Source organism: Zeugodacus cucurbitae, chromosome 4 (assembly GCF_028554725.1).
Source record: "Zeugodacus cucurbitae isolate PBARC_wt_2022May chromosome 4, idZeuCucr1.2, whole genome shotgun sequence".
Classification (NCBI taxonomy): Eukaryota; Metazoa; Arthropoda; class Insecta; order Diptera; family Tephritidae; genus Zeugodacus; species Zeugodacus cucurbitae.
The window spans coordinates 57,838,845-57,848,854 of NC_071669.1; positions in this window are offsets into that span (position 1 = coordinate 57,838,845).

A 10,010-nucleotide genomic window follows, 5' to 3' on the forward strand; every position below is an offset into this window, starting at 1 on the left:
TTCTTATTAACCAAGTCAGTCAATTATAACAAATTATTGTTTAGCCATACATATGTATAGAGTTTTGAAAGTCTAGTCATATATGAGTAATCAAACATCAAAATATTCCTAATTGAACAATTAAACTGCTAATTGCACTCAATTAATCATACAATGAAGCTGTACAAAATAGTACAACAAATAATTTCAATGGCAAACAAATTTATATAGAATTGTATATGAAACATTGAGAAGTGTGAGAGAGGAGCAGCGTCTGCTTAGACCGAAAATGATAGAAACTGGAAGAAATGACAGAAACCCCAATAGAATTTGTTGCCTTAAGTTTTAATAAATCACGTAATTTCTTGCTGAATGAACGGCGAACTAAGCTGGACCCTACTGCCGGAAGATCAAGTTTTCTTTTATAAATTATTGATATTTGATTGAAAGCGTAGATATACTCAATTTTATTCAAACGAAATCAAAACAATTTTTAAACTGATGTTAAACACTTAGTGTTTAAGTTAAATTGCTTGTATTTGAATACCAAAATAAATAGATCAGTTAATGAACACTTAAAATTATTTGATTACTTGTTTCTTAGTACTTTGGTGGTCGACAAACGAAGAAATTTAACCGTCACTGTTTCTCTTGGCAATAAACTAATTTTAAGTAATTTAGGTCAAGTTAATTTAACAGTATAATATATTTGTTGGGTTTATGTTGACACAAAAATATCGATATAAAACGACCAGTGCTTGACCCTAGAGACATCTATTGGAAAACAGCGGAAACAAAGTTGTAGTCCAATACCATATACGAGATTGTAGTTCGATTGGGGTATTTGTTCCACATCTCCATTATTTAAGTGAGCATAATGACCTAAGTAATGTTAACGTGAACTTTGAAAAAATAATGAGTAAAGAGAAATACTTCTCATTATTTTGAAATGGCATTAACTACAAGTAAGGAAGGACTTAGATAACACACAATTTGACCCCGTATGAAAATCATTATCTATAGTATACGGAGACTGTGATAATTCCTGAATCAATTTCAACTATTTAAGCCGCTAAGCCATACACTATATCAGCGCTATACGCCTGCTTAATTCTGATCTCACATATTAACCGATATATACGGTATACAATACCGGAAGTTTGAAAATCCGTAAATAAGGTATTTGGGGATTAGAGGAAGTATTGATCAGATCTTGTCCATTTTTGGCACAGATACCCACCATTACAAGAAAACTATTTCCTCAACATTTTTTTTACAATATCTGAAATATTCACCTAAGTTTTTAGTAAAAATGAGCAACAAACACTGAGGCCTTAATGTTCGACATCTGGGGTCTTAAAACTTATAGTCCGATTTGAACAATTTTTAGATGAGTGATGTCAGAACTTTATTTTTTGCAAAGTTTTATTCTAATATTTTTAATGGTGCTTGATTTATATATAGCAATGTGAACAAATCAGTTGGAATCCAAAGTTGGGTTAAACTAGGGGAAATTGGTGTTGTTCTGAACCGATTTGTGGTTAGTTTTGGAAAAAAAGGAATATCCATGGCACATTGCTCCCTGTTTGGTAAAACTGGTTATCGCAAGCCAAACAGGTAAGAGACTAAATATAGAACTGGTACCAATGGAGGCCTCAAAGTGGAAAAAGCGACCAAAGGTTAGAGGAACATATTCAATTATTTGAAATTAAGTTCATACATACGTAATAAGTCTATGAGGAATTTACTTTTATATAAAAGGCTAGCACTTCTAAATTAACGATGTTCTTACATAATAATTATTACTTCAATATTAAATGCGGATTTGTCAAATTCGTTTATCAATAAGTTATTTGCACAAATACCAAGGCAAACTTCCGTATGTATGTCTATAAAATAAATTCCAACGCACTTAAAATTCAATTGTCGCTCAATTTCACGTTCAACTAATTGCAAGTGTGCGAGTGCTTGTGTGTGCTCAAACTCTCCAATGATATTAACTAGTATTTGCTTTGCGTGCATTATTTACAAAGCGTAGCGATAAAACGTGACCGTTTTAAAACAATATATTTATATATCCCCATCGTTAGATATAGTGCAATTATAATTTACAACTGCAAATAGCCTTATAAGTACACGCTAGAACAACCGTTGCACTGTCAATAACAACAACAAAAACTCAGTCAGCGCTTTTGGTTTTCATGTTTACATTAACATCAATACAACATTGGCATTAAAGTTGAGTTTGCACATGGAATTATAAATATTACGTGTTGCCGCAGAGAAATGGAGCTATGTACAGTGTGGGCGCCCAGATGTAGGCTACACTTAATGCAATGGAATTGCGCCGGTGTTAAGCAAATAAATATAGAATGATATGGAATGTGTGGAATGCATAAAGCGCTACAGAGCTCGTATCTGGCAATACTATACATCTTTGTGAAAATTTCCATTAAAAACCTAACTTATTAAGCCCTAAGCGAGACCTTTAAACCACAAGACTCTGGTCTTCATTATTCAGTTTCCCACTTGACATCAGTAACAAGCCTAATGTGCACAAATTCATTGCGGCCACGCCTTATTTTTAAGCAATATACTGAATTTCAAGTCGTTTTTTTTAGCCACTTCCTAATACAGTCCAAAAATGAAAGAAATCGGATCATAACCACGCCCATCTCCCATACAAAGGTTAGGTTGAAAATTACTAAAAGTGGGTTAACTCACTAACGAAAAACGTCAGAAACACTAAATTTCACATAAGAAATGGCAGATGAAAGCTGCACTCAGATTTTTTTACAAAATGGAAAATGGGCGTGGCGTCGCCCACTTATGGGTCAAAAACCATATCTCAGGACTACTCGACCGATTTCAATGAAACTTGGTTTGTAATAGATTCCTTACATCCCAATGATATATTGTGAAAATAGGCCAAATCGCTTCATAACCACGCCTACTTCCTATATACCAGAACTTTGAAGACAATCTGAATCTTTTACTTTGCAATATATAAAGTAAGCACTAGTGAAGATATCGGTGCAGAACTTTGCACAAATACTATGTTAATAGTGTGACAGCCCCATTCTAAAAATCGCCGAAATCGGACCGTAGGTTTTTAAGGCCCCATATATCGAACACGAGGACCTCGGTGCTTCTAACCAAATATTATGATTTCCAACTTTCAATGGACTTTTTACAATATATATGACGAATATGTGGGTCAAATTGTGTATTATATAATATAAATAAAGTTAAATAAATAAATTGCGAGAGTATAAAATGTTCGGTTACACCCGAACTTAGCCCTTCCTTACTTGTTAAGTATTCCTTCGTTAAAGGCAAATCCGATAGAGAAACGTGCCGTGAGATTAATGGTGTTTTGGAGGATGGTACTCCATCACTTCGAACTGCGGAGCAATGGTTTCGACGATTCAGAGCGGGTGAAAACGACACCATGGATAAGCCAGCCGGCGGAAGACCTGTGACGACTATTACCGATCAAATCATGGAAAACATCGAGTTAGACCGGCATGTGGTATCTCGAGAAGTTAGTCACCAAACCATTTTAAATCATCTGCAGAAGGCTGGACAACGCTACACAAAAAAGCTTGATGTTTGGGTGCTGCATGATTTGACGCAAAAGAACCTTTTGGACCGAATCAATGCCTGCGATATTCTGCTGAAACGAAACAAACTCGACCCATTTTTTAAGCGGATGGTGATTGGAGACGAAAAATGGATCATATACGACAATATCAAGCGCAAACGGTAGTGGTCGAAGGCCGGTGAATCGTCTCAAACAGGGGCCATGCCGGGCCAGGAGGGTTTTGCTGTGTGTTTGGTGGGATTGGAAGGGAATCATCCACTATGAGCTACTCCCATATGGACAGACGCTTAATTCTACCATCTACTGCAAACAATTGGCAACTGGTTTGAAGCAGGCGATCAACCAGAAGCGTCCAGAATTGGCCAACAGGAAGGGTATAGTGTTCCACCAGGACAACACCAGACCACACACTTTGCTGGTGACTCGTCAGAAGCTACGGGAGCTCGGATAAGAGGTTTTATCGTATTCACTATATAACCCGGACATAGCGCAAGCGATTACCAGCTGTTCCTGTTCATGTCCGAACGCCATGGTGGTGTAGGGGAACTTCTACGGGGTATTATGAAGTTGCCGTCTAGATGGAAACAGATTATCGAACGAAACGGCGCATATTTGAACTAGATCCGATCACTGCAACACTTTTCATAAAGAACTGAATAAATAGCAAAGAAGCTGAAGTGAGATATATTTAGCATATTATTATATAATAATGCTTTAAAGCCCACTGGAACATATAGTGCCGTGTCGTCTTAATATTTAAAAGTTCTTAAACTTCAAACTCATGATTAAACCCAGACTCATCACCAGTCCACACTTGAAATAAATTTTAATAAATACCATTTGCATAACTTTTAATCACTTTGGCTTTGAAACGAAACCACAACTCACAATAATACCGTTATATTGGCACTGTAAATCGCCCATGAAACCAAAAATACCGTATAAAAGGACCACTAGCCATTATGGGTATTATATTTTATGGCTGAAGCGAAACAAGTTAAGTACGCACAGCTTCCCTTTGGCCACTTATATTGCCAATATACTTAATAATAATAACAGCATAACAACAACAACAACATAGCTATTTACAGCGATTGCCTTGGCAATATGCCGCTTAGCCCCCAAAACCACTTCGACACAATTTTATTATTTTGTCTTTAAAGTAATGTTATACACACATACATATTTACATGTAGTAAGCATGTAAACATGTATGTATGACAAAAAATAACGGTTTGAATAATACCGCTAAATGAAAGCCGCAAAATATAAAAAGTCAAAAACATGATCCACACCAACACATACCAAACTAGTCACATCCGTATTGTATTATTGTAAACAAGCAACAACAACAAATGCCATAATATTGGCTCTGCGTCCACCGACTGGCTGCTCTCTGTGTCAAAGGATTACACAAATTTTTATTATGACAAAATATTTTCGCCGACACACTTTCGGCGGCTATAAATAGTAAAATTGTATTAAAATTGCACTTTACGGTGTTGGTCCCCGACGTGCCACAACGACAAAGCGTTATTATAGAAAATTGTATTAAATCGAAAGGATAGCCAAGCCACTGTGCTGAAGCGGAAGGAGAGTGCGGAAGGAGTGCAGTGGCGTACTGTGGTGGTGTATACAATTTCTGTCGTTGACACTTTCAAGAATACCATTTTTAATATTGCTTCGAGTGGCCCTTTTTAGGTTTTGTCTTGCCATAAAACGGGATTTATTAAGTGCATATCTAAAAGCGGAGTCAATGGCAAACCGGAGAGCAATATCAAGGCTATTGTGTACGAGCACTTGTTTATAATTTTTTATTATTACACTATTTTATGAAAATTGACGCAAATTGTAGTCCATAAATAAAATTATGGTCAGTTTTTCTATTATTATTAACTATATTGCAACTTTAAGGTTGTTTAATATTCCAAAGTGGCTTTTCGGACTTAAGATGACTTGGAAATAAACAACATTTTTTACTTATTTATATATTATATATTATATATATATTTGAATGTAAAAACTATTTAATTTGACGCTTTCGTACTCAATTAAGTATATTTTCGAAAAAAAATTGTGCGTTTACATATTCTAAACATATTAGTATTAAGTAAATTTGGGCACCTGTAAATTTAATTGTCATACAATTTACTAATTGACACGCAATTCACCAATTGTCATACAATTTACTAATTGTGACTAATTGTGAATGCAATTAACTAATTGTCTTATAATTTACTAATTAACTATTAATAAACACATTATCTTTTAAACGCCAATTAATTTAAAGTTATGAGATATATGTACGTATTCTTATTTAAGAGATGATGAACTAACGAAAACTCATAGCAATTTAAGCCCAAATTGCAATACAATTAACCATAGCCATACAAACACAATACTTATTTATTTATTAATTGCTTAATCTATAGTTCATACGTTTTCTTTAAAATAAAAATCAGATAATTTAGTGAACATAAATCATCAGAGATAATTGAGAAAATAATTGAAGCAACTCTATTAAGATTGTATGTAAAGCAGTCTACATAAGTTAGGTTAGGTTAAACTGGTATGCCAATGAAACACAAACAGACCACTTCTGGACCTTTGTGATACCGTCACGTATTCAATGAGAAGTAGTCATCCTTTAGGATGCGAATTTCAAAAGGTGATATGGTTTCATTAACGATATCTCTTCCAGAGTATCATACTGTGAAGCCCCCAAGTGATGAAGCCGTTGCCTTGATAATGCAGGACTACATGAAAAATTTAAGAGTTTCATTTGAAATTATATAAATGCATTTTACAGCAATTTTAGGATAAATATTATTAAAATGTAATCGATTGCATTGTAAATGATTATTGACTTAATTGCCCACATCATTTTGATTATATTTAATTAATTCTGAACTGACTGAAAGATATTTGTTTGGTAAAAGGTGTCTTTATTCTTTTTCAATTAATATTTGATTACGTAATTAAATTTTATATACGATAAATCGAGTTAAATTGACAACTTAATTAAGAAAATTTTAAAATTGTTGAAAAATTATCTTTTTTACCAAATATAATTTAAAACTAATTAATTTTAGATAACTTATAGCGTTTTCAGTCAGGAGCTAATTGATCAATTAACCGGCCTCTGCTCGATTAAAACGCTTATTAAGATCGATTTAGCATAAAAAATAAAAATCTACATTTATTTTTAATTGAATTTTAATCGACTTGAAAATCAAATGCAACTCTGCGACAAAGTCGTACGATATACGTTCTTTGTGTGCGATTGGCTGAATTTTTTGATAAAAAAAAGCTACGGATGTCGCTGCTAAAAATATCAATCAGCTGATGAAACTAACCAACTTCTTATAAAAAGCAAAAACAAAAATGTGGAACAACTGATCTATCACCGCGTAGCCGGCAGTATAAAAGGCAAAAAAGCGTTTCTCAATAAAAATTGTAATTTATCAATAAGATAGGCACTTAAAAATTTCAACGAAAGTGCGAGTTTTGACAATAACTCAAATAATATTGTTTATTTGACAAGTATTTATTTGAATGCTGAGTAGTATCATTCTGAATCCAAGTGACAGAAAGTGCGGCAGATGAGCTGTTCGCTTACGGGCAGACTATTATTTGGGACCTATATTGTATAACGTCTGACGCCCAGATTTGGCCAATAGGTCCGGAATTATATTCCATCAGGTCAAAGCCCGGCCACACACCTCCATAGTGACTCGCCAGAAGCTTCGAAAGCTTGTTTCGGCGGTTCTTATGCATACACCTTATAGTTCGGGCCTGGCACCAACTTATTACTCCTTGTTCCTTTCTATGCGGGGTGATTTTGCTGCTGAAACATACGTCTCAAGAGAAGCTTGTGAAAATCGATTCGTGTTTTCCAATAGGGACAACGCTTTCAATTAGAGTGGCATTTTGAAATTGCAGTAATATGAACAAGTTATCGAACCAAACCCTGTATATTTGACCGAAATCGAAGAATTCTTACTATGCTAAATAAAAAAAATTTAATGCAAAAACATGTACTAAACCCTATATGTTTAATATATTTTTGACTTTAAAACCAAAGAGAAGGTCTAATAAAAGGTTCGATTAAACGTAGTGTAGCCTTTTTAAGCAATTTTATTGATATTTTTGTGCTAAAATCAAACAAGAATGAAAGCTGACGAAATAAGTTGTAAGTTCTCCACGATACGAATTAGAGCATATTGTATTGGCGATAGAATTTTTTTTAATAAATTATTTAGACAGAAAGTACTCCAAAGTATCGAAGTAGAAGAATTAACAGAGACAGACAGACAGATGACTAGAAAAGGGATATATAAAATATTCAAAAATATCAGATTTGTTTTTTTCGAAAGTAACTATTGGATAGTCCACGTATTTACATAGCCTGCAGATGATTAATTTTACTTTGTAACTCTTTTAGTTAAATAGTTGAAATCCTCGAATATTTTACTCGATAGAATAGAAGATGAATATAGCAGAAAATACAGTTTCGGTCCGATTATTGAAATCTAATATATTTGCCAAATAAAAAAAAAAAAAAAAAAAATTAAATAATAGTTAGAGAAAGCTGCATTCCATTTACTGAAGGTCGAAATTACTTCGTTGACAGTACTATGAGTACACCAAAAAAACATTAAATTTGACTAACTTTCACATTAACAAATTTCACATAAATACCTTCGTGTGATTAAGAGTGTCAATATTTGTTGTATTAATCAACTTGATTTGATTGATAATATTGGTTAGCCAGAAATGTTTTATTAAATACAGCAAAGCACACATCGATGCAATATATGTATGTATATGAACCAAAGCGAGCGAGCAGCTGTTGGCCATTAGCGGTATTTGCGGTGGCAAATGATAATAATGATCGCGGTGGCATTGCTGTTGGCATTGGCGGTGCCACCACAAACACAAGCACACACACACACACACACACAGAGACATACAAGCAGTTACAATTACAATTACAACAGCTGTATGCTCGAGTTACAGTGAAATTGCAAATACATATGCACATTACATAATGGCAAGGCAAGCGCTGGACCTAACTACTAACTTATTTGATTGCCAGTCAGCTTACCTTTGTATGTGTTTGTATGTGATGGGGTGTGTGTGTGTGTTTGTGTGGCAGGCTTTTGTGCAGCCTGCAATGAAATTAGCGTAATTAGAGTAGCAATTTGAGTGGCGCTCTTAGTGCAGCTAATAATTTGTATGCGCATAAATGCAAAGCGTGCATTGCAAACTCACCTTGTGTGTGTGTGTGTGTGTGTCTGTGAGCGCCAAAAATATGCTACAAGTATAATCAAGCAGTCTAATGCCAAAATTAAACGTACACATATCCTTGACGACTACAAAGCTGTATGAGTGTGTGTGTGTTCATTTTTGTTGTTTTGTGGTTTATTTGTTGCTTTTGTTGTTTTCGTTGGCTTGCGTCATGACAGGCGCAGTGAGTGGAAAAGAAAGGCACTACATTACTACTTTTCTATTGTAATATTAGTAGCTGCTTAAGTTTTATATTCGCGTGTCAGTCAAAAAGATTTTTTTTTATACACAAACAACTACAAACACACACACACATACATAAAAACATGTGCAAACACTAGCAAGCTTTGCATTTATAATTAAAATGAAGGTAACGCGTACGCAAATCTCATCTGCATACATACTTACAGTTACAGTTACCGTTATGCATGCGTATCAGTTAACTACAAAAGCAAAGCGGGAAAACAATAGCACAATGCAGCTACTACAAGCATGTAATAAATGCGAAAGTATTCCGTCGCTGTTAGGTAAGAAATCACAAGCTTAAAGCATACTCACTTTGGCATACCCGTACTCTTGCTATGCTTTGCATTTTGGCTTTTCTGCTTTTGCGTTCGCCTTGATTTTTATTAGCTTGCTCTACACACATACACACAGATATTTGCAGAATTTTACATTAACTTGATTGGAAACAAGAACAACAATTTGTTGTTCTTTCAACAACAACAAAGTCCACATCATCTGTCTTGTAGTTACCAGGCTTAGGTGATATAGGTAGTGAGGTAAAAAATCTTGTAAACGCTTGCTTAAATATGTAAGCTATGATTTCTATCAAGTTCAAGGTATTTTGCTTTGAAAAAGAAAAGTAAATATTCGAAATATGCTAAGCTTTCAAGATTCCTTATTTTTATGTGATGTGATTAGCCACAAAATGCTTGATATGCTGTGTTTTGAGTTGATGTGATGTGGTTGCAATTTGATAGAGGTATTTTCCTTTGAAAAGCAGCACAAAAAATTCCTAATATATTTATCAAGCTTTCTTCTTGTTATGTGATGTATTTTAATTATGAAATGCTTGATGTGATATGTTTTAGTTGAATGTGACGTAGTATCTAGCGATGTGATGTAATTGTGATTT